Source organism: Rhinatrema bivittatum, chromosome 2 (genome assembly GCF_901001135.1).
Source record: "Rhinatrema bivittatum chromosome 2, aRhiBiv1.1, whole genome shotgun sequence".
NCBI classification, from domain to species: domain Eukaryota; kingdom Metazoa; phylum Chordata; class Amphibia; order Gymnophiona; family Rhinatrematidae; genus Rhinatrema; species Rhinatrema bivittatum.
Window position 1 is genome coordinate 320,364,686 of NC_042616.1, and position 25,938 is coordinate 320,390,623.

Below are 25,938 nucleotides of genomic sequence, written 5' to 3' on the forward strand. Positions count from 1 at the left end.
AGAGCTGACTTCACTACCAGGTGTAGAGTGTGTGTAAAACAACGGATGTTCTGAAAGTGCCCGTTGGTTATTTCCTTTACCATGTTCGCACCATTGTCTGTGACAAAGAACCCTGCCTGAGGATTCCCATCTCACTGGTGTAGCTGCCAGGCCACCAGCATCTGTCTGATGCATGCTAGAATATTGGCTGAGGTATGAGCCTCATCGGTCAGGTGGGTGTGCAGTAAAGCCCACCTCCACCCTGATACTTATTCACTAATAGAGCTGCTGCCTGCCCCTGCCTCAGCCAAGTCCCACCAGTGTGCTGTCAGAGAGAGGTAAGAGTGTGCAGCATTTGTGGTGGTCCAGATATCGCAGGTAAAATGCACACTCCCCTGTGCCATAGCTAGCAGCACTTGGATGTGACTGTGACACTGGTTGTACAGGCTGGGGATGAGCTTTCTGCTAAATGTGGTTCTGGAGGGGACTTTGTAATTTGGAACTAAGACCTTCAGCAAATGCTATAAACCCAAATTCTCCACTATCAGCAAGAGTTGATTATCAAGGGCAATCATTTCCCCGATGCTCCTGGTTACAACTTTGGAGGCTGCCTGCCTCCTACCCCGGGATAGCGTTACAGCACACCACCCCATTTCCTCCATAGTGGGTTGTCACTTCTGCCACATGGCAGGGTGCTGCTGGCCTGTCACTTGACTGCTAGAAGAGGCTGAGGGCATGGGGTGACTCTGCTCCTTTTCAACCAATTTACGCTGCCTGGAAAAAGGGGTCCCCTGACTGGTACTGCCGTCATCCCCAGATAGCAGTACTGTTGTTGGGTGTTGCCTCTTCATAGGATGTGTCATGCCAAAATTAGATAAATGTCCCTTTTGCTTGCCTCTGCTAATAGCCCTGGCACAGTAATTACACTGAGAAAAACACAGGTCCTCCGTCACTTTAAAGTGGCTCCATATTGCAGATTTCTTTCATGATCCTTTCTCTAAAGCCTTGGGGGTGGATGCTGGCACTCAAGCTGAAGTAGTGTGTGCACCCTGAGAAGCAATGTCAGGGGCATCAGTCACTTTCTGTGCCTGTGCTGAATGCTCTTCCTCCTCATCATCATCAGTTTCATCTTTCCCCTGCTGCACTGAAGTGGAGGCTAAGACAGGGCTAACTAATCCTCCTAAACCTTCTTCATCTATTACTTCTTCCATTTGTGATGATGAGAATCCCATACAAGATGATTCTTCATCAGAATCAGAAGCAAACAGTGCCTGCACTACATTGTCAATGCTAAGTTGAGTCTGCTCTCGCACTGCTGCTTTTGGGTATCACCATTTTGTGTGGCATGACTCAGCCTCCCCTTCCCTCACCTCCAAAACTACAGAGTCAGAAACAGGTGGTGGCAATGCATCATCTTTAAATTTCATTTTTTTTCCGGATGGAATTGCCTGCCCCTCCAGAGATTTTAGATTGGAACAGGTCCCTTTTTAACTTTAATGGGGGACTGGCACTGCCTTTTGAAGTGTCTCCTATGCCAGTCCCAATCACTTGACCACGTCTAGCTTTTCCTGACATTATGTATTTAATGGCACTGGCTACTACGGATTTCAATTAAAATATTTTTTTTCCAAAAGAGGCCCACTGGAGATTTGGCTTCAGAGAGCACTGCTGTCCCAATATACGTGAGTCTGCAAAACTGCCCCCAGGCCCACGAGGCTGTGCCTGGATGTACAGTAAAAGTAGGACCGCTGTATGTGCACACACCAAGCTTGTAACTACAAAAGAGGCCCACTGGGGATTTGGCTTCAAAGAGCACTGCTGTCCCAATATATGTGAGTCTGCAAAACTGCTCAGTGCCCACTAATGTCCAGTGAGTGCCCTGTCTTCTTGGCTTAAAAGAGCACAAAGAGACAGCCTGAGTTCAATAAAAAAAAAAAAAACTGCAGTTAAATAAAAAGAATGGCTTGCTTGGAACTGCAGCCAAATCGAACAAATATATTTTCAATGGAAAATTCTATCACAGTAGCTAGAAATTGAATATATCTCCCACCCACAACACCCAAATCCTGCTTACAATCTACCCCAGGGGGTAAAATAAGCAGAAAAATGCCACTTCAAGCAGATTCTCTCAGTGGCACAGACAGAGAGACCATCTCAGATCAATAAAAAAAAGTGCAGTCAAAAAACGTATGGCTAGCTGGCAGCAGCACTGCAGGAAAATCAAACAAATGTCTTTTTCAATGGAAAATTCTATCAAAGTAGTTAGCAATTGAATTCAAATTTGAGACACTCAGATTAGCTCTGAGTTCAGCCACCTCCCCGGACCATCCCCGCCAAGAAAGTGTGTGGCACGCCACGTGCTTAAGGTATAAATAGTGCTGCGTCTTCAGGAATAGCATCACAGAGCACTGAGTGAGAACGTCAATTGGCTGCATTGGAAAAATGCTTAGCTCTGATAGGTTGCATTCTGATCTCCTTGCCAACCTGTCTGGTCCACTCTATAAGAGGGCTGTGAGGTCACTTATGACTCACAGGAAAGGACTGGTTTTTGCTATCTCCTATTTCAAACAGCCACTAAGAAATCACTGGGAGCCAAAATAATGAAACTAATATGATATGTTGTATTCGTGGGGGATCGCGATGCGTTTCGCGAACCCACGAATACAACAAATAGGGACCTATATGTTGTGGATTGTCAATGCGTTGCAAACAAATGCACAACCCTAATAATTTCCTCTGTGGACAGTTCTGCTGTGGACTTGCAGGCAGAACATTTTCTCAGTGGCAGACCTGTCACTTTCATTAGTTATTGCTGTTTCTGTCATTTGGGGGTAAGTTGTAAATTTTACCTCTTTACAGGATTCTGTTTGGCTGACTTAGGGGTGAATGTTCGTGGCCCAACCTCTCCTCCTCGACAATGACCTGCTGCCTGAGATGCCATTCCCTCCGGATAGCTCTAAATTTACAAAGACACGGCATTGCTCTGACTTTAAAAAATGGGTCATTTTGTATGCAGTGCAAGCGCAGGATTTCCTTTTCTGATCTCCCTTGCTACCGGCAGCCTCCGGAGGTATTTTGAGTTTCAGCTTCCTTCCTCCTTTCCTCCATGCCATGTCCATCGCGATGCAGCGCCTGTGGAGAGTCCGGATCGTGGCTCTCACGGGAAGGCCTGTGTGCCAGGTGCTTCCCCGGCGGGGAGGGCACCTCGAGGCCTCAGGGGCAGCCTGTTTCACACGCAAACATGCACCAGGCTCAGGGGAGGTCGGCCCCGTTCCCGTCTTACCATCCCTCCCCCTGAGCCATTTTCTACAGAATTTATTCTGTTCATGCACAATGCTTATCTGACAAGGTTAAGCCAGCACCAGGACCCTGCCCTGGCCCCCCTTCAGCCCAAAGTGATCAGACTGGGGGATCCCCCAGATCTGGCAGGGGTTTCTCAGGGCTCTGCACCGCTATGTGTAGGTACAGCACCAGGGTTTCCTCCTTGTCTTTCAGTAGCAGTGGCTCCGCTGGGGTCTTCTCAGGTTCAGAAACAGTCTCCCGCCCGACTGTTCCTGATCCTCCTCCTCCGGCTGACCCGGCAGTGGACCCAGATTTGAAAGACCCTAGTACTTTGGGGCACGTTGAGGGAGATGATCCTTGGGTCTTGCGCCTTTTTCAGAGGGATGAGTTGGACCTGCTTATTTCGCATGTTCTGGCAGAATTGGATATTGAGGCTCCCCAGGAGGCTCCTTGACTCAGCCCTGCAACAAAGACGGAGGACCTGGTCCTGGCAGGCCTCCGGCCACCATCAAAGACCTTTCCTTTTCATTCTATGCTTCTCCAATTGTTGTCCAGGGAAGTGGAAGACTCTGGAGGCTTCTCTGTGGGTTGGCAGAGCGATGGACAAGCTGTACCCGCTCCCGGAGGAGTCCCTGGACCTGCTGAAGGCACTGAAGGTGGATGCTTTGGTATTAGCATTCACGAAGAGGACTACTATTCCAGTGACTGGAGGAGCAGCCCTCCAGTCACCTGCAGGACCGCAAACTTGAGGTTTACTTACAAAGGGTTTTTAAGGTCTCCACCCTGGGGATTAGGGCTGGCTAGGCCAGTTTCTCATAGACCTCCCTCTTGAAGATCGCAGTCCTAGTCTCATTCCTTTCGGGTATGATGACGAGCCCGAGATACCGTCACCCAAGGGACTTCTGCTAAATCTTCCCAATGAAACATTGCTGGCCCACTCTTCGACTCCCAAGATAGGAGGACACCTTTCCCTCTTCTATGAGGAGTGGGTCAAAATTACCTCAGACCAATGGTCTTGGATATTCTACAGCACAATTATGCTTTAGAATTTGCTCGACCTCTCAGAGACAGGTTTGTCTTCTCCCGTGCGGGCTAAGAAAGCAGTGTGCAGTGCGCAGTGCGACAGACACTGGATCATCTCCTGGATTTGGGGGCCATTCTCCCTTTGCCGGGACTGGAACACAGGTTCAGCCATTATTCCTTCTACTTTGTAGTCCCCAAGAAGGAAGGCTCCTTCTGACCAATCTTGGATCTCAAAATGGTCAACAGGGCTCTCAAGATACCACACTTCAGGATGGAAACCCTGTGTTCAATTATTGCTGCGGTACACCGGGGAGAGTTCCTTGCATCCTTGGACTTGACGGAGGCTTATCTTCATACCCCCATCCTGAAGGACCATCAGCGCTTCCTTCACTTCAAGGTTCTATGGCAGCATTTCCAGTTCCAGGCCCTGCCATTCGGACTGGTGACCGCTCCTCGGTGGCTAGCCAGAATGACGGCTACTGCCTGGAGACAATACCCTTATTCAATAAACATACACATGGTTACTGTGACTCCAACATCGCTCTAAGCTACAACAGCAAGAGGAAATGTGGAAAAAAGGATTTGCACTCACAAAGTGGGGAGTAGCTGGCTTGTTACGGCGGTTACTACCCCAAACCAAATAAGCCTGATACTTCACTTTCAATGCATATCCAGCATAGCTCTCTGCTTCAACGGCAGGGGAGAAGAAAAACTGATACTTCAGGCATATCCAGCATAGCTCCCTGCTTCAACGGCAGGGGAGAAGAAAACCTGATACTTCACGCATATCCAGCATAGCTCTCTGCTTCAACGGCAGGGGAGAAGAAAAACTGATACTTCACGCATATCCAGCATAGCTCTCTGCTTCAACGGCAGGGGAGAAGAAAAACTGATACTTCACGCATATCCAGCATAGCTCTCTGCTTCAACGGCAGGGGAGAAGAAAAACTGATACTTCACGCATATCCAGCATAGCTCTCTGCTTCAACAGCAGGGGAGAAGAAAAAAGGATTCGCACTCACAAAGCGGGGAGTAGCTGGCTTGTTACGGCGGTTACTACCCCAAACCAAATAAGCCTGATACTTCACTTTCAATGCATATCCTGCTTCAACGGCAGGGGAGAAGAAAAACTGATACTTCACGCATATCCAGCATAGCTCTCTGCTTCAACGGCAGGGGAGAAGAAAAACTGATACTACAAGCATATCCAGCATAGCTCCCTGCTTCAACGGCAGGGGAGAAGAAAAACTGATACTACAAGCATATCCAGCATAGCTCCCTGCTTCAACAGCAGGGGAGAAGAAAAACAACCAATAAGGGCTGAACAACACAGTCTGGGTAAAACAAATAAGCATGGGTGTAGCTTGCTTATTGCGGCGGTTACTTCCCCTACTACCCATAACTAATCAAGCTTGATATTTCACTTGGTTGCAGCTCCATCACTACTCTCTACATTAATGGTGGGGGTGGAAGGGAAATAGAACCAAAGAGCTAAGAGAAACAGATAAGTATGAGAAAAAAATGTGAAGCTTGCTGGGCAGACTGGATGGGCCATTTGGTCTTCTTCTGCCGTCATTTCTATGTTTCTATGTTTCTATGTTTCTTCACCAAGGTAATGGTGGTGGTGGCGGCAGCCCTGCAGAGGGAAGTAATTCTGGTCCATCCCTATTTGAATGACTGGTTCATCTAGGCAAAGTCCTGGGATCTGTGCCAGCACACGGTCGAGAGAGTATTACTCCTTCTCCAATCGCTCGGCTGGGTCATCAATTTTACCAAGAGCAGTCTAACTCCATCGCAGTCCCTTGACTTCTTGGAGCTCATTTCGACACCAAAGTGGGCACAGTCTCTCTTCGTTTGGATCGGGCTCAGTGTCTCCTCAAGCAGTTTCAGCGTTTTCGGGACCTCCAGCTTCCCACAGCCTGGGATTATCTCCAGGTGCTGGGCTCCATGGCCTCCACTATAGATGTAGTGCCTTGGGCATTTGCCCACATGGGTCCCTTACAAAGAGCATTACTCTCCCGTTGGAAGCGGGTGTCTCGGGAATTTCAGGCCCATCTACTGATGCCACCCTTAGCCAAGGACAGCCTGACCTGGTGGCTCAACCTCGATCACTTGTTACGTGGGATGCACCTAGAGGTCTCACAATGGGTGATCATTACAACAGATGCCAACCTCGCTGGCTGGAGGGCAGTGTGCAGATGGCAATCGATGCAGGGTCGATGGATACCAGCACATGCAGTTTGTCCCATCAATCGTCTGGAGACAAGAGCGGTTCATCTCGCGTTGAAGCACTTTCTTCCCTTAGTCCAGGGCCGATCAGTCCGAATCTTCTCCGACAATGCAATGACTGTGGCGTACATCAACCATCAGGGAGGGACAAGGAGTCTCCATGTCACTCGGGAGATGAACAAGCTGATGCCTTGGGGTGATGGTGTCTAATGATCTGAAGTCGGCGAAACAATGTGACAAGGCGATAGCTAAAGCCAGAAGAATGCTGGGCTGCATAGAGAGAGGAATATCGAGTAAGAAAAGGGAAGTGATTATCCCCTTGTACAGGTCCTTGGTGAGACCTTACCTGGAGTATTGTGTTCAGTTCTGGAGACCGTATCTCTGAAGAGACAGAGACAAGATGGAGGCGGTACAGAGAAGGGCAACCAAAAAGGTGGAAGGTCTTCATCTAATGACTTATGAGGAGAGATTGAAGAATCTAAATATGTACACCCTGGAGGAAAGGAGGAACAGAGGTGATATGATACAGACTTTCAGATACTTGAAAGGTTTTAATGATCCAAAGACGACGACAAACCTTTTCCGTAGGAAAAAAATCAGCAGAACCAGGGGTCACGATTTGAAGCTCCAGGGAGGAAGATTCAGAACCAATGCCAGGAAGTATTTCTTCACGGAGAGGGTGGTGGATGCCTGGAATGCCCTTCCGAAGGAAGTGGTGAAGACCAGAACTGTGAAGGACTTCAAAGGGGCGTGGGATAAACACTTGTGGATCCATAAAATCAAGAGGCCGTCAATAAAGAGTGGGTGGCTCGCCAGAATGACGGCTACTGCCTGGAGATAATACCCTTATTCAATAAACATACACATGGTTACTGTGACTCCAACATTGCTCTAAGCTACAACAGCAAGAGGAAATGTGGAAAAAAGGATTCACACTCACAAAGCGGGGAGTAGCTGGCTTGTTACGGCGGTTACTACCCCAAACCAAATAAGCCTGATTCTTCACTTTCAATGCATATCCAGCATAGCTCTCTGCTTCAACGGCAGGGGAGAAGAAAAACTGATACTTCACGCATATCCAGCATAGCTCTCTGCTTCAACGGCAGGGGAGAAGAAAAACTGATACTACACGCATATCCAGCATAGCTCCCTGCTTCAACGGCAGGGGAGAAGAAAAACAACCAATAAGGGCTGAATAACACAGTCTGGGTAAAACAAATAAGCATGGGTGTAGCTTGCTTATTGCGGCGGTTACTTCCCCTACTACCCCTAACTAATCAAGCTTGATATTTCACTTGGATGCAGCTCCATCAATGCTCTCTACATTAATGGTGGGGGTGGAAGGGAAATAGAACCAAAGAGCTAAGAGAAACAGATAAGTATGAGAAAAAAATGTGTGAAGCTTGCTGGGCAGACTGGATGGGCCATTTGGTCTTCTTCTGCCGTCATTTCTATGTTTCTATATTTCTATGTTTCTATGCCGTGGGTGGAACTCCACTTGTCCCATCTGGCGGCATCTCACATTGCAGAGGTGGACAATGTTCAAGCGGATTTCTTAAGTCGCCAACGCTTAGACCCCAGGGAGTGGTAACTTTCCCAGGAAGCAGTGTCATTCCTCTTCATGTGATGGAGGACTCCCCATCTAGATCTGATGGCCACTCAAAGGAATGCGAAGGTTCCGCGCTTCTTCAGTCGCAGAAGAGAACATGGCACAGAGGGCGTCGATGCACTAGTTCTCCCATGGCCTCGGGACCTCCTGCTTTATGTGTTCCCACCTTGGCCCCTGGTGGGAAGGGTGCTCGAAGAATAGAAAGTCACCGAGGGCCATGGTTTGCAGACTTGGTCTTCATCTGGAACATCTGCTGAACCTTCTACGACAAGGGCCGGTATTTTTCTGTCTAGCGGCCTGGCTTTTGAGCGGCGCTGAATGAGAAAACTGGGGTATCCAGAGGTGGTTATCTCACTCTTCTCAAGGCTAGTAAGACTTTCACCTCCATGTCCTATATCCGGGTCTGGAAAATTTTTGAGTTTTGGTGCCAGTCCACACAGCTTTCTCCACATCATGCGACCATTGCCCAGATCCTGGCTTTTCTACAGCCAGATCTGGAGATTGGATTAACCTACAATTCCCTTATAGTTCAGGTGGCAGCCCTTGGTGCTCTCGTTTATCACCAGGATGGATGTACTCTTTCAGCACACCCTGATGTAGTCCGCTTCTTGAGAGGAGTAAAGTACGTGAAACCACCGATCCTCAATTTATGCCCTTTGTGGAGCTTGAATTTGGTCCTTCAAAGTCTAGGCCGCCCACCTTTTGAACCTCTGAAAAGAGCTACCCTCAAGGACCTCACTCTCAAGTCAGTATTCCTGGTATCTATTTGTTCCACTCGCAGAATCTCGGAGCTTCAAGCCTTGTCATATAGGGAGCCTTACCTATGCTTCACGGATTCAGGACTGTCCTTGTGTACTGTGCCATCATTTCTACCAAAGGAGGTCTCATCCTTTCATTTAAACCAGTCGGTGGAGCTGCCATCCTTCCAGGATGAGGATTCCAGAGACCTTAGACGCCTCAATGTCAAGCGCGTCCTTCTTCGATATCTGGAGGCTACCAATGACTTTGATTTATCTGATCACCTCTTTGTTCTCTGGAGTGGTCCCAAGAAGGGAAAAAAGGTTTTTAAAACCATCATCGCCCGCTGGCTAAAGGAAGCAATTTCTATGGCGTATGTTGGCGCTGGGCATCTACCACCTGATGGTATAAAGGCTCATTCTCTCCGAGCTCAAGCAGCCTCCTGGGCAGAAAGATGAGTAGTCTCTCCACAGGAGATTTGTAGAGCGGCTTCCTGGAAGTCGTTGCACACATTTGCGCATCACTATCGCTTGAATCTTCAACCACCGATAGTGGGCTCTTTTGGAGCTCAGGTCATTTGAGCTGGGCTATCAGTGGCCCACCCTACTTAGGGAAGCTTTGGTACATCCCACTGTCTGGACTGATTCTGGTACGTGCAGGGAAAAGAAAATTATTCCTTACCTGCTAATTTTCATTCCTATAGTACCATGGATCAGTCCAGGTGCCCACCCTAAGGATTTTTGGGAACAAATTTTCAGCTCCTGTCTATTCTTTTCAGGACCGGTATGGAACTAATTAAGAGTTTTTGTTGCAAGTTTGCCTTTATAAATGTTTACAGTTATTGTTCAATTTGTATGGATCCATCCAAGGTTTTTCTTTCTGGCTTTGATATTCTTTATAGTGAGGGTTTACAGAGGGCACACCAGCTTATGAGAGAGCGCCCTCTCAGTTTTTGCTCTGATTCCATCTGCTGGAAGGGGGGGAACAACCCACTGTCTGGACTGATCCTTAGTACTACAGGAATGAAAATTAGCAGGTAAGGAATAATTTTCTTTTATTTTCACATGTAAGCTATGGGGAAGATTTTCATAGGCTTCCTAGTATGCAAGGAAAATGTCTGGATTCTCCTCCCTGGTGAGGCCTCCCTGCCTCATCAGGCTTTTGCTTTTTGAAGAGGACCTCCAGTGTGCACTTCCTGCCAAAGAGTCCCTCTGTTTTTGGTTGCAGTAAAATTGACTTTGCTGGAAACCTTTTGGGACTGCTATTCCAGGACTGAAGATCAGTGAGCCCATTCACTCCTTGAATGTGGCAAGCAGCTGTGACAGGCTTGACAGCGTGAGATGTTTGATGGCCTGAAAGTATTTATTCTTGAGCAGAAACTATGTTTACATCTTGCTCCTATGGGGAAGATCATCCTCACTGGCCTGACACAGAGGACTCAGGCTGAAGATCAGTGAGCCCATTCAACCCTCAAATGTGGCAAGCACCTTTGACAGTAAAATACGTCAAGGAAGATTTTGGATTAAGGAATTATTTTCTCTTTTGCTGTGAGGAGGTTTTTAGCCCCCCTCCCCCTCCCCCCTCTCCCTGGGAGCTATGTTGGTATAGCATTTTCTCAATCCTAAGGCTTTTCAGCTCGAGGATTTACCATTCTAAACAACTAAGGAGGCAAATAAGACCTAAAGACTTCCATACAGATCTCTACACATATGGGGACCAGGACACAGGGCTGGGTATTTAGGAATGAGCTGAAGACTCAGGTAGGATTGTTTTTTCTGAGTTTGAGGGGACCTCTCCAATAGGATTCCCGTTAGGTCACTGGGAGTGTTTTTGTGCACTTAAATATCACCATGGAAAGCTATGCATAGTGGTTTAAACAACCAGGACACCTACTCAGAGGAGAAACACTTATCTCTACCAAATTCAGCTGCAACTTTGAACTTATGAATAAAAATGGACTTTAATTTGACTTTTAACAAATCATTAACTTATAATTTAACACTCAGTGAGATAGAAAGTATAAGCCATTGGAAGAGCGCTAGCCGGAGAAGCCCCAAAGAGAGAAATAAGTTTGTGTGCCCTTGGGACTAAACACCCCATTGAGAGTTACATTTATAAATGTATATAGTAGGGGCGAGTTATAAAATACGTGCTTAGATCTGCTCACAGCCATATACACATGTATATTATGCCGCCACATTCATTTGTTTGAAAATTATCCTCCTTGATTGCATGCTCATTTTGGCACTAGCCAGTATGAAATACATTTACTATTTCTGCTAAACCAAATTCAGAATGAAATTGTTGAACATGCTGTGTTTAAATAGTCAAGAAGTGATTATGGTTTTTTCATTTTCTTCCATTTTATGATCATTATGGTGTAATTATGCCTTGTGTCTAACAGCTCACCTTGCTGTGCATAATTATACTATAACATAAACTCTGCCATATCTTATTCCTTAATTATCTTTTTTTTCCTGTATTTTACTATCCTATTTGGATACTGAAAATGTTTGCCACCTCCCATATCGCAGGAATACTGCTTCAACCCTGTGATTCTCACTATATGAAAAAAAAAAACATTGAAATATAAATTGAAGGTATTATTTTGTATTTATTTTCTTATTAAACATAGACAGCTTATGTAAACTTCATGTGAAATTACGTTGATTATAGATGAATCAGGATGTCATAGCAATGTCATTGTAAGTTAAATGATCATGCATGCAGTAAGCACTGGATTGCAGTGTTTAGAGATAATGTTCCTGGAGCTCACGTGTACAGCTGGGGCTGAAGGGAATGGAGCATTGCTTCTGAATCACAGGGCCCCTACTTCAAAACTCTATTTGTTGAAATGTAAAGGAAGCTGAAAAGTTGATACTAGTAAAGGTTTTGGGCATAACTTAGGGAGTAGACACAGGGCTGGCGCATCTCAATAGGCAAACTAGGCAGACTCCTAGGGTGCCAGCCATTAGGGGGCAGCAAAGAGCCATATGGGCCATGAGCGGAACCCATTCCATTCATGGCCGAGAGGAGTAGAGGCTCGGCAGGCCACGAAGAGCAGCCATTCTGCTCGGCCGAGAGAAGCAGAGTCTCGGCGGGCCACGAGCAGGGCCTCTGTTTGTGTGTATGTGTGTTTAAGTGAGAGGGATTGTGTGCATATGAGAGAGCCATGGTGTTAGTCAGAGAGGGGGAGGAAGCCTGTGTAAGGGTGCATGTGTGAATGACACAAGTAACCTAAGTGTGTGTAAGAGAGGGGGCCTGTCTGAGTAAATGAAGCCGGAGCTGGGGCCTAGATTGGGGGGGGGGGGGGGGGGGGGGGGAGGAGGTGCAAGGCAAAAGGTTTGCCTTGCACCTCCTCTTGAAGGACAGAAGTCTATTTGGCAGTTAAGATTTAACACTAAGGACAGGTTTTGTATTTGGCATGATGGAATCCAAAAGAGCAATACATGATTGACAGGGCGAAGGGGCTTTTCCCCAAACAGCAGGAAATAGACCTGGGCTGATTTTTGGGCCAATACAGTACCGACGTGCTAAAAAACTTTTCATTGATCTGGAAACTTATCCCATTGTTCCCCCTTTGTGACATCATTGCTGCATCATAATCCTACCTTGGACATATATATAAGTGACATCGCCAAGTAAAAAAGTCCCTTATTATTTGGTTTGGGCCAGGACAGAGCAGTTACAGCGGTATCTCTGGATATCATTCAGAAGATCGGCAACACTTTCAGCAGGTAAGGGCATACTATTGGATGGTTCTTTCCAACAGATTCCGCATGGACACTGAATGGAACTGAGACTGCTGCCCTGAGCATCCGGATATCCATGATCGGAGGCCCCGCTACCTTCCATGTCTGGGCACTCAAGGCGCTCAAAGCAGTGGCCATGGACGTTGGAAGGCAGTGGGGCCTCCAATCATGGACATCCAGAAAGAGGCAGGAACGGCCATGATCGTAGGCCCCTACCTTCCACGTCTGGGCGCTCAAGGCACTCAAGGTAGCGGACATGGATGTTAGCGGGGCCTCCGATTATGGACATCCGGAAAGAGGTGGGAACGTCCATAATCGGAGCAGTGGCGTAGCCAGAATTGATTTTTTGGGTGGGCACAAGGTTAATATGGGTGGGCTGTAGGCATGCAGGTCTACTATTTGTTTGTTTACTGATAAATAATGCCAAATTATGCAGCATAGCATTCACATCTATGCCTAAGTATGAGGTTTACTTAATGATACAAACATAATTCACGGTGATTTGTGGTACTTTAGCCATCTTATTATTACGATTTTATACACGGCTCCTACCTGTCCATAAATTTTGAGAGAGCGGTTGTGTTGCTTATATTTAAATTGCTAACATCTCAAAATATAGATATATATTTTTACCTTTGTTGTCTGATCTTTGTATTTTTCTAATCAGTTGGTCCTGGTCTCTTTTTCCCATTTTTTCCCTTATAGCTCATTTCCTAATTCCTTTTCAGTGTCTTTCTTCTATTACTGTCTTCTTCCCTTCCACACACACACACACTTTCTCTCACAGACTCCCTCTCACACACTCAAGCTCTCACTCTCATATGCTCTCCTCCCCCCCCCCCCCAAGCTCACATTCTCTGCATACACACATACAAGTTCTCACTTTCTCACCCCTCCCCAGGCTTATATTCTTATGCACACACAGACGCACATCCAGGCACCCATTCTCACCCACACACATAAACCCAGGCTCCCATTCTCACCCACAAACCCATGCTCCCAGTCTCACCCACACATATTCAAGCTCCCATTCTCATCCATACATATACACATTTAAGGTCCTATTCTCACCCACACATACACACATTCAAGCACCCATTCTTATCCACATATTCAAGCTTCCATTCTCACCCACCCACACAAACCCAGGCTCTCATTCTCACCCATATATACACACATTCAAGCTGCCATTCTCACCCACCCACAAACCCAGGCTCCCATTCTCACCCACACATACACACATTCGAGCTCCCATTCACCCACATATTCAAGCTTCCATTCTCACCCACACATACACACATTCAAGCTCCCATTCTCACCCACACACAAACCCAGGCTCCCATTCTCAACCACACACAAACCCAGGCTCCCATTCTCAACCACGCATACACACATTCGAGCTCCCATTCACCCACATATTCAAGCTTCCATTCTCACCCACATAAATACCCAGGCTCCAGTTTTCACCCACACACACTCCCATTCTCATCCACACATACACATTCAAGCATGTGCACAGCTTCCGCTTCCTCCCCCCAAAGCAGGAAGATCAGCTGCCTCTCCTGCTGCCACCGGACTCCTGCTATCTTCGGGCGTCGGGCGGTATGGCCCGCCGAACTTCCTGTGGGGGGGGGGAGCGGAAGCGCAGCGCACAACGTCCGCTTCCTCCCTCCCCCCCCAAGCAGAAAGATTGGCGGGCCATACCGCCCGACGCCCGAAGATAGCAGGAGTCCGGTGGCAGCAGGAGAGGCAGCTGATCTTCCTGCATTGGGGGGAGGAAGTGGAAGCTGCGCGCGGTGCTTCCGCTCACCCCCCCTCAACAGGAAGACCGGTTGGCCATACGGCCGCAGCAGCGCTTCCCCATGTGTGCCATGATGGCGCGCGAGGCGTGGGTTCTCTTGTTCGCTGTCGCGGGGATGGGATCTCGCGACAGCCTTGCAGTTCTGGTGCCAGTTGGGTGGGCCTGGGTCTAAGTTGGGTGGGCACCTGCCCACCCAGGCCCACCCGTGGCTACGCCACTGAATCGGAGGCCCCTACCTTCCACATCGGGCACTCAAGGCGCTCAAGTTAGCAGCCATGATTGTTGGAAGGCAGGAGCCTCCGATCATGGATGTTCCCGCCTCTTTCCGGACATCCATAATCGGAGGCCCCACTGCCTTCCAACATCCATGGCCATTGCCTTGAGCACCCAGGCGTGGAAGGTAGTGGCCTCCGATCATGGACGTTCCCGCCTCCAATCATGGACATTCCCGCCTCTGATTATGGACATTCCTGCCTCGTTCCAGCCTCTTTCCAGACGTCCATGATTGGAGGCACCCACCTTCCACATCCAGGTGCTCAAGGCAGCGGCCATGGACGTTGGAAGGCAGCTGGGCCTCCGATCATGGACGTCCGGAAAGAGGCGGGAACGTCCATGAATGGAGGCCCCTACCTTTCAAGTCCGGGCGCTCAAGGCAGCGGCTATGGATGTGACATCTTTATTGCATGCTCTGCATGTGTTCCTCTTCTCTTTTGTTGATTTTCACTCTTTATTGTATGCTATGCATGTGCTCCTCTTCTGTTCTGTTGATTTTGCCTGTATACTATACTCCTCTTCTCTTTTGTTGATTTTGACTTTTTATTGTAAACTCTGCATGTGCTCCGCTTCTGTTTTGTTGATTTTGACTGTTTAATGTTTGCTATGCATGTGCTCCTCTTCTCTTTTGTTGTTTTTCAATCTTTATTGTATGCTCTTCATGTGCTCCTCTTCCTTTGGGGTCTTTCTGTTCTTGATTCTCGCTCCATTCATTGATCCCTTTCCTTCGTTTTTTTTCTCCTATTCAGACAATCATGCCAGGAAAATATTACATTGCATGGGTAGAGGCAGAGTTCGGAGATCGGCAACCACTGGAAGGCACTAGTTCGGCTGTTGTTTGATGCTGTCCATGGGCCTCTCTTGTTTCTGGTTCAATATTTTTTTCATTAATTCTGCTTCTGTCAATTTCCGTCATGCTATCTCATCATTCATTAATCCCGATTCTTCTTCTTTTTTTTTTCCCATTCAGGCATTATCAGGGCTGGAAAACATACTATTGCGCAGGTTGAGGCAGAGTATGGTGAGCATCAAGAGCAGGAAGGCACAAGTTCTAGCCAGCCGTCCAAAAAGCGAACCTGGAACGCTCGCTTCATGGATGAAGAAAAGGAGTTACTGTGCCGTGCTGTCTGTGACAAATATAAAGTTCTCTTCCAGTCCAAGGTTTCTTGCTCCACGAAGAAACAGATTTAGGAGAAGATCGCGCAGGATGTGAGCTCCCTTTAATTCACGCCCAGGGACTGTAGAAAAGAGGTAAAAGAAAAGGCTGCCAAAATTGACCCGGCAGCAAAGAGGACCGGTGGAGGACCATGTTGTAATATTGTGTTGACACCTGTGGAGGAGCTGGTTCTCAGTACTGTGAGGCCAGAGGTCGTCATCGGCGTGCACACACAGTTCGGCGCTGACACAGGGGCAAGTGTCAGCGCTGAACAGGCATAAACATATATATTGTTTGCATTGGATGTTGACTTTTGTGTTGCTGAGGGGTAAACTGACAATTCTAACTGCAACCTCTTTCTCCATTTTTCTCCACAGATCGCCTGAACGATGGTGACGTTACTAGTGACAAATCCATTCCCACGCCTGACGATTTTGTATTCCCCATGTCAAATACGGACTCCCCCAGCCAACACGTCTCCACAGAGGAAGTGGTCACACTTAATCTGTTCTATGTGACTCCTGAGCGCCAACAACCTGAGGCATCTGCAGCCCTGGAACCATCTATAACACAACCTGATACATCTGTCGCCATGGAACTATTTCTAGCGTCAGAACCATCTCCGCTACAGGCTGCTGCTCCACCGGCACAGGAAATATCACAGGACCTGGAACAGGCATTATTCATAATAGATGGCCTAAGCGAGCAGTTTCTGAATGAAATCACCTCTCGACAGGATCAACACAATGACTTGAGGCTCCAGGAAATGAGGTTGATCCAAGCAGACATCAATGGTGCGCTGGCTTCTCACGTGATTTTGCTGAAGTTAATGATGACAGAATTGATCGGTGCCTTTAGAGATGTCGCCTCAGCTTTTCATTCCATTAGACAGTAATTTTTAAATAAATAAACATTTTTTTGTACATAAACCGCTGTTTCTTTTTTATGTGGCATGCCACTCCTCACAACATACAATAGTTTCATTCAATAAGTATTCTAAATAAATAGTGAAATGAAATTCGTACACATTTTTAATCCAAAAAATATATATTTGAACTATAAATATATATATATATATATATATATATATTTGAACTATAAATATTTTTGAACTATAAATTTGAACTATAAATTAAATTTAACAAAAACAAAATAATTGTGTAATGGGGTGGGGAAGGAAAGGGGAGGGACCGTACCATGGGGAAAGAGGAGGATCATCATCATTGACGTTGATCAGATGGTGCCCGTCCCACAGTATCCCGCACCATGATGAGCAGGGATTGAGCTCCTGCCATTGCGCACAGGAGCTCAATGATCTCCCGCTGGCCATGGTGCAGGTCATAAGAACATAAGAACATAAGGTCATAAGGTCATGCAGGATGGTCACCGCCTGCACTTCCATTCCCTCCTGGACCTCCAGGCTGCGTATCAACTGTGCCAGGAGGGCCAGCACAGCATACAGGCACCCCTCAATGGCTGAGGGCCCTTCCCCGGCTGCTGTGCCAGCCTCCAGCTGTCAACCTGCCCCTGGAAGCCCAGGAGAGACAGGGTTGACAATGTCAATGACGATGTCCACCTCGTCTCCCATGGCAGGTAGGGCAGGTGGGGCAGGAGAGAGGGGGGTGCCAAAAAAAAAAATGGGGGGATCAATAATAGGGGGGGGCAATAAGGGAGAGACTCAATAACAGGGGGGGCAATAAGAGGGGGCTCAATAAGGGGGTGTTGTTGCTGTGCATCCTCCTCCTCCTCCTCTGCCAATGTGTCTGAAAAGAGAAAAAGCAAAAGCATTACTGTAGCCGCGCATGCAAACATCCAGAACGGTAGGAAGGAAAACTTGCTTATAGCCATTTTAAACAGGACCCTAACCTCTAGCATTACCATAAGCATGACATTTAAAAATGCAAATGTGAGCGGCGTGCCACGCGGCATAAAACACCCATATACTTTTATAAGGCCGATGCTATAAAAGGCTCACTTTGCTGTTCTGATGGCCATGTCACAGGGGCTGACCAATCGCACCGGTAGCCCCTGTGACATAATAGGTAAAAGGCTATCGGCGCCATTTTGAAAACGGCACCGAGGGTGTAAATGCAGGGGATGGCTCCCGGATCCCCCGCTGGACCACCAGGGATTTTTTTTAAGCCTTGGGAGGGGGGGGGGGGGGGGGGGAGGGTGGGGGGGTTGTTTAAATTGGTTTCTATAGGCAGCCAAATAATTCGGCGAAGATTCATGTATTCGTGGGGAATCGAGATACGTTTCGCTTCCCCACGAATACAACGAATATGGCCACATCCATTGCGGATTGCCAATAAGTAGAGACTGAATGCACACCCCTAATACCAGAAGATAATAAACAAAGGCAAGATCAGAACTATAGAGCAGATACCTTACAGCAGTTAATAGGGAGTGCAGCAACATTTCCTGAAGATGATTGTTTTCCAAATTAAATGCCACATATTGGGGATGCTAGGGAGTGGTTCCTGGCACAGGGAATAGAAAGTAGAATTACAGCAATGTCTGCAGAAAGGAAGCCAACCAGGGATATGTAGAGCACTCAGCTTAAAAAGTGAAAAACTTACCAAACAAGGACAACTTCATTGCGGTTCCACGGGAATACTGCTGCCATGGCATGATGCCATTTAAAAAGGGGGTGGGGAACCGAAACCATGTGGGAAGACATGCGGGAATTGAAGGAAAAATATAGCAAGGCTGAGAAGGGGGAGAAAAACGCAGAGAAAATGTGAATCACTGGCAAAATTGATTAGGTTGTTATAGTTAAATTAAAAATTCAAAAGAAGTGAGGGGCCAAGTACAGTAATGCAAATGACATAAATGCAATGGAAAGGCACATAGAAGCTGATTTTTTATGTGTTTCCCTCAAAAGAGAAATAACCTAGGAAAATTATGTAAAAACACAGGAATAGAAAGGGAAAAGAAAAGAAAGAGCAGCAAAGGAAATTGGGAGTGGGTAAAGGGGGGAGGGGGATGAAAGGGGGGAGGGAGGGAAAGAAGGGAAAGGGACAATTTTTGAAATAAAATAAAAAACAAAAAACAGAGAATGAACAACACTCAAAAAGAAGAAGAATTAAAGGGCAGGTCTGATGGTACAAATAAAGTAAATGCAATAGAAGAGCACATACAGACTAATTTGTTATATGTATGCTCCAAAGATTGATGACCTAGGAAAAATATAGCTAGATTGTGAAACACAGAACTTAAAAGGGAGAAAAGAAGAAACAGCAAGGAAAAGTGGGAGGAGGGGGGAAAAGAAGGGAAGGGGAGGGGAGGGGTGAAGGAAGGAAAAGAATAATAGAAGGGAAGAAGAGGAAGTGAAGGGGAAAAGAGAGGACAGGAAAAAGAGGGAGAAAGGGAGAAAATGAAAGAAAAGGCAAAGCTAATGTAAGCAACACCTTGTATCAGAGTATATCAAAGAGCAATAAGAAAACAAAAATCATTGGAGGAAAACCAGAAAATGATCAGCAATGAGGGTACAGTAAAAAGAAGGTAGTCAAGAGAAAACTGACCATTGTATGTCTCGATTTAGTCCAGCTGGATAGGATGTGTAGAGGGAAAAAATAAAAAACACCACTGCTCTCATCTTAGGAGCCACGTGTTAAAATCACCTCCTCGTGCACACAGTTTGGGAACCTCGATTGCAAGAAATCATAAATCTTCTGGTCGGTGATGTAATTCTAGCCAGTGAGGCACAAGGGGAGCTTCCTCCCGGGAGTTCCGGATGCAGCTCATGTGCTCGAAGATCCGAGTTTTCAAAGAACGTGAAGTCTTCCCTACATATAATAATGAACACCGGCATGTGATAATATATACCACTCCAGCAGTGTTACAGGTAGAAGAGTGGGAAATTGGATACAATTGTTTGGAAACAGTAAACAAAATGACAGTGAACAAGTAGCACAAGGTCCGCATGGAATATGACCTAACGGAGGAGTGGCAGCAAGATTCATGGGACCAAGATTGGAGGAGACCAGAATGTCTCGAAGACTGCGGGCTCAGGTGAATGCAAAACATGGGAGTTCCTAAAACAAAGGATGTAGGAAAAGGATATGCCAAAATTGTCAAATGATTGTGCACACATGGCTGGTTCTTGGACAAAAGGGTAGAACACAGGTGAGTTCAGATGATGGAGGTAAAATAAGCAATTTGCGATGGCTATATAGAACCCATTTGAAGGCCCATTTAAAAAGTCTATGTCTGTAGCAGCAAAATTCAAAACACGGCATCATCAATCGAGCTCGAATCAAGAATTCATCTCTAGAACAGCACAAACATCTCAAATGAAAAAATTGTCCCACTGGGATTTTATCACGGAGCATTCTTGGGTGATAGCTAGTAAATGAAGTAACGTATTGCGGTCTGTTGGTTTTCGTAAAGTAGAGGTGGAGAAAATGCCAGAATCAAGTGTAATTGATAAATCCAAGAAAGAAATAGTAGAAGAGTGTATATGTGCTTGAAAGTGAAGGTTAGGATCAAAGGAATTTAATAAATATAAGAACATGTAGAACTGGATGTCGGTACCAGACCATATCAAGAAAACATCATCAATGTATCGAAGCCATGTAGTGATGAAACAGCTGTAGAGAGGAGAGTTATACAGAATTTTTTTTTCAAAGTTGGCCACATACAAGCATGCAATGTCAGGGGTCATGGTAGCGCCCATGGCTGTCCCCTTTATTTGCTGATAAAATTGGCCATCAAAACTGAAAAAAAATGATTTTGAGAGCAATACTGGTGAGATCGACCAAAAGTCAGTAGGTATGCGACAAGGAACTTCACGCTGTTCCAAAATGAACTCAAGTATTTCAATGGCTTCTTCCTGTGGGCCGTTAGAATATAAAGATTCTATATCTAGACTGACCAGAAAAGAGGGGAAACTTGGAAGTATGAGAGATTGAAGAAGAGATATAAAATGACTGGAGTCACGAACAAATGAGGGAATAAGAGGAACAAATGGAGAGAAAAGTTTGTCAACAAAGATTGACAGTGGCTCTAAGCGGGAACCGATTCCAGAGGCAGAAGGTGGCCAGGACGGTTAGTCACAGATTTGTGAATCTTCGGAAGAATATAAAAAATGGGGGTGATAAGATATTTTTGTAACAAAAAAGCTCTATCGATCAACTTATATATCTGTGCTAAAAGAAGGAATGTGGGGTCAGAAGCTAGTGGTTTGTAGAAGAATTGATCAGATCGTTGTCAGTTAGCCTCCTGAATGTAATGCAGCCTGTCCAGGATAACCTCTCCTCTGCCTTTATCCACTGGCCTAATGTTGATGGAAGTGTCAGATGCCAGGGCCTCAGTAGCTAAACGTTCTAAGCGGGATAAATTCTGAAAAGGAAAGATAGAAGCAGAATCAATGGATGAAAGATGATATAAAACTAGTCATTCAAAGGTTTTGATCAGTGAATCTGGGGGATTGGGGGGAACCCACTTAGATTTCCTGTGAATAATAGAGGAATCAGGAACCAAAAGATGATTAGCAAATACAAGTTTAATAAGTAGTAACCTGAAAACATTTTGAAGAGAAACCTGCATGGAAAAAGGATTATACCTACAGGTGGGTACAAATGAGAGGAGAAGGATCTGAGTCTCTGAAGAAGATAGAGGTCATGATAACAGGTTAAAGATAGGTAATGCTCACTGAGGAGAAAGAATACAGTACAATAAGTTCCCTGTATCTATACAATATCACAGATTAAGGGAACCCTCAATATCAATATCACATCAAACACAAATCCAGATAAACATATTTTATTAATGAGACCACACCATTAAAACATATCTAGACAGAGAATACTATCTAACTCACCCATTCATCACATTCATACCCACACATCACACACTAAAAACATCAAGTTTAATAATCAAAAACTCCTAATAACATGTGCAATATTGTAATATGTCTCACATAGTATGTTAATACCCACAAAGTGTAAGCAATATTTTGTATATTTTTATAATGTTTCTCAACAGTATAATCTAATTGAACATGTGTTCCAAAGTAGTTACTGGATCACTGGAAAACAAACCAATATTCGTCACCTAAAGGTCAACCCTTTTAATAAACTACCAATAACCAGTGTCCAAATGATTCAGCATAGTCCACTGGACTCCTTAGGACCTTTCCAACAAGCGATCCTTGTTTCACCCATCAGATCCTCAACCTTTGTCTTTCTGAAGTGGACGTCACCTATTAAGTCCAAGATATTCTGGAGGTAAGGAAACGTGGAAAGAGGTGGGAATATCTTCTATCTTGGGAGGGCTTTGGGCCTGAAGATAACAGTTGGGAACCTGCCACCAATATCCTGGATAAAGACCTTATCAGGCAGTTCCATGCCATGCACCCTCAAAAACCCAAAACCCAGGGGGGGGGGGGCCTTAAGAGGAGGGGTACTGTTATGAACATTGGTTGCAGACGGCTGCGACCGATCCAACTCATGACATGTGTAGGTCTGCTCTCCTCTGCGGGTCAGCTCACTGCTGGGGCTAGTCGCCATTGCGCACATCTCCAACTGTAGAAGGCTCCTCGTGGCGGCCGGGATGCCGCCACTGCCCACGCTGACTCCGGGCCTTCCTAGGTGTGCGTGCGCATCACCAGGTCTCTCTTTAAAGGCCCAATGGCGGGAACCTCGGGGACATCCCTGACTAATGACATCATGACATTGGGATTCTTAAGGACCTCTTCGACCCTTGCTAACTGACTTGGCAACAAGTTCCTTCGCTGGTGTTTGCTCCTGTCTCCTCGGATCGTGGTTCCTGCATCAGACCTTCCTTGGCTATGGACTCTAGCCTGGGTACCCGTTCCTCAGGGGCCTGCTCGTGCTCCAGTTGGGGACTCCGTCTCCAGGCTTTCCCGCTAGCCCTGCGCCTTCAGATTCCCTGCTTGCTGGCTTCCCTGCTTCTCAGGGTTGCCCCTCGGACCACCTTTCTGCCTAGGAGTCAGCACACTTCATTCCCCTGCTCCATGGGGCAGTGCCTGCATTCTACAAGAGGAATGAAACAAGGAATAGCCGAAGGTCCTCAAAAAATATTTATTAGGAAATAATAATCCGTGAGTGCCCGACTCTAGACCTGAGTTTCGCCCAGTGAAGGGCTGCTTCGGGCTGTAAACAACAGAATGTCACATTTAAGATGCACTTTTCAATCTCTCAAGCCTCATTCAAGATGATATCCAAAACATTAGTAGCAGGTTTTGGTATGCTCATTCCATAGAAGTTCATAAACAGGCTCTTAGGCACACAAAGTGTGAACGCTAAATTTCTTTCAATCAGAGTGGCTCCAAAAGGCATCACAAAGTAGTATGCGTGCAACAGCAGTGGGAGTTCAATATCGGCCTGACCGTAGAAAAGCTGTAATTGCAATCTGAATCGTTTCCAAGTACACAATGTATACCAAGCTATTCGGACCACCTATCTGCCTAGGAGTCAGCACACCGTGTTCCCCTGCTCCTTGGGGCAATGCCTGCATTCTACAAAAGACTGTGCTCCGTGCTTCCCCACTCCCCGGAGTAGTGCCTATCTTCTACTTAAGACTACTCACTGTGCTTCCCTGCTCCTCGGGGTAGTGTCTCCTTTCTACATAGAGACTGTGTTCTGGGCTTTCCCGCTCCTCGAGGCGGTGCCTTGATTCTCTATCTGCGATACCTTGTATGCAGCCCCGCTCCTTGGAGCGGCTTACGTCACTGCTTCAGAGATTCGACTAAGGTTTCCCTGCTCCTCGGGATTGCCTACGTCATCACACCAGATCCCCACTCACTTCGCTGTCCCACCCCTTGGGACAGTCTGTGCAGCATTTTACCTACTGTGCCTGCCTCGTGCTCCCTGCTCCTTGGGGCCTGCCCAGCGCTTCTCTGTCGGGGGCTTTTGCTCTGGCACTCACATATCCTGCTCAGCCAGAATATTGTGGATTCCCTCCGAACTGTGTCTCTTCCCCGCTCTCGGGGTCCTTCACAGTATCCTCTCTACTAGAGGATCATGTGGCTATGACGCAGGATGTTCCATCTCTCTACTACTACTCACTGATCTCCTGCTACAACTGGCCTCGCCTCCTGACAGTGAAGACCTGTGGGGCTCCTCCCCACAGTTGGTATCAACCTTCACCTCGGGCCAAGGGTCCACGAAACCCACAAATCCTAATAAAATGTTTTAAAATGAGTTTTGTTACATAGCCCTCTAAATATAACGTTACTCTAATGAAGTAGCAGTGTTCTCCTTAGTTTAATTCAAGCATTAAAAACCCAATGATACTGGTCAGAGATGTTCCAAGATTTCATCCAGTTAAGCTTTCAATTATATTGCACTGTGGAAACTGTGGAAAATATACTAGTAGCAGGCAATTAAGACTTCAGAGTATTATGAACCTGCTTAATCCTTTCATGGAACATGTGTACATGGTCTGACTAGAAAAACAGAAGGTATGCAAAAAAGCACTATTCTGTATGTCAGCCAATACCATTGGGATATCCATGGAGGAGGTGATAGGAAAGTCAGGAGCTTCTCAGAAGATGCACTCAGGAAACCCAAGAACCAGATACTCAGCTTATCCTTATTATGACAGTTACATCCTCCACAGAAAGAAAGAGAGCCAGGGATAGAAAATAGTAAGTTAAGCAACCTGTACTTCAGAAAGTATATCATTAAAGGTAGAGAGCAAAGAGAAAACCTGAGGAAAGAGCAGAAGAATAAAACCTCATTGCCAAAGCAAGATGGGCGCAGGGGTGGAACCCTATTTATCGATGTAGAGAAACTAAAAGCTTCTCTACTAGAAAGACTAATCCAATTCTTTGGGGGGGGGGGGGGGAGTGATACAATTAGCTGTAATTATGGGTTTTGTCTCCCAATGTAGGAGATTCAGATGGTGTGCTCTGAACAGTTTACAAACCCCTGCCACCATCTCAGGATGTGGATTCTTTAGTTTATCCTCTTAGGGACAACATGTCCTATGCTGTCCTTACTTTGTTTATGTTCCCATGGGGAAAAAGGCTCTGGGTTCTCTTGGACTGAAACCTGGGTAAAATAAAAATGGAGACAGAGTGCCTCACCCCTCGTTTGGTCCATGGTTTTGGAAACCTTTCTGTTAAGTTAGGAGGACATTTTTCAACCCTTTCAGCCTCTTATTTGGTTTTCCCTTTGAGTAAGATGTTTCATTTTTGTTTTATTTCAGTGCACTAGGGCCCAGGGACTCAGATTATGTAACATCTGGAGAGAGTTGTGTCTTTTGCCTAGAAAAAACCTGAAAAAGATTGTTGTCCTCAGGGAGGAAAGAATTCATATCCATTTCCAGAAAGAAGGAGTTTGAGAGATTCATTTAAAAACATATCACTACTGTCCCAGGTGAGAAACACTTGGGAGAAAATATATAATACTGTTCCAATCAGGTACTGCCAGGAGGATCAAACTGAGAATAAGGAAGACTACAGGAGAGGAATGCAAACTGAGACTTGAGATTAATTTAAATATCTGGGGCTAAATATCCATAAAGTTCACAATAGGAAAGAAGATGGGACTCAGGTTTCATAACTGACTGGGAGAAGAAATTCATTTTCTACTCATTTTTCAATGGGAAGATCTGCACAGTAAATTCTACATAATTGGCAAAAAGAAGAAGCTAACTTATTGAAGGAATTTACTTTATTTATTAAAAGTCATTTGCTAGAAGCTGAAGGTCTCCAATTTATTGAAAACTCAGGCCTGGACTTATCAATCTGCAGTAAATATTGCATGTGATAGGAAAAGGGGTGTGTTTTATGGTAAAAGCCTTTTTATTGCAATGTGTATTATCCTAGTACTTTGCATAGGTATTGCTACAAAACATGTTAACTTTATACAGTAATACCTACATAATTGTATTTTCCTACCTACAAAGTGCTCACTTGGGGGGGGGGGGGGAGAGAGAGAGAGAGAGAGAGAGAGAAAATATCTACAAGGCACTTATAGAAGTTAGCTATTTATGCTACTATAGGAGGCCCACCTAGTAACTCGAGGTGTGGTTTAAGTAGTAGTGTAAGGGTTAGGAGCCACCTTTACATGCAGAGTGAGATGTACAAACAGACTAAGATTTGATGTCTTTCAGTGAGGAAACT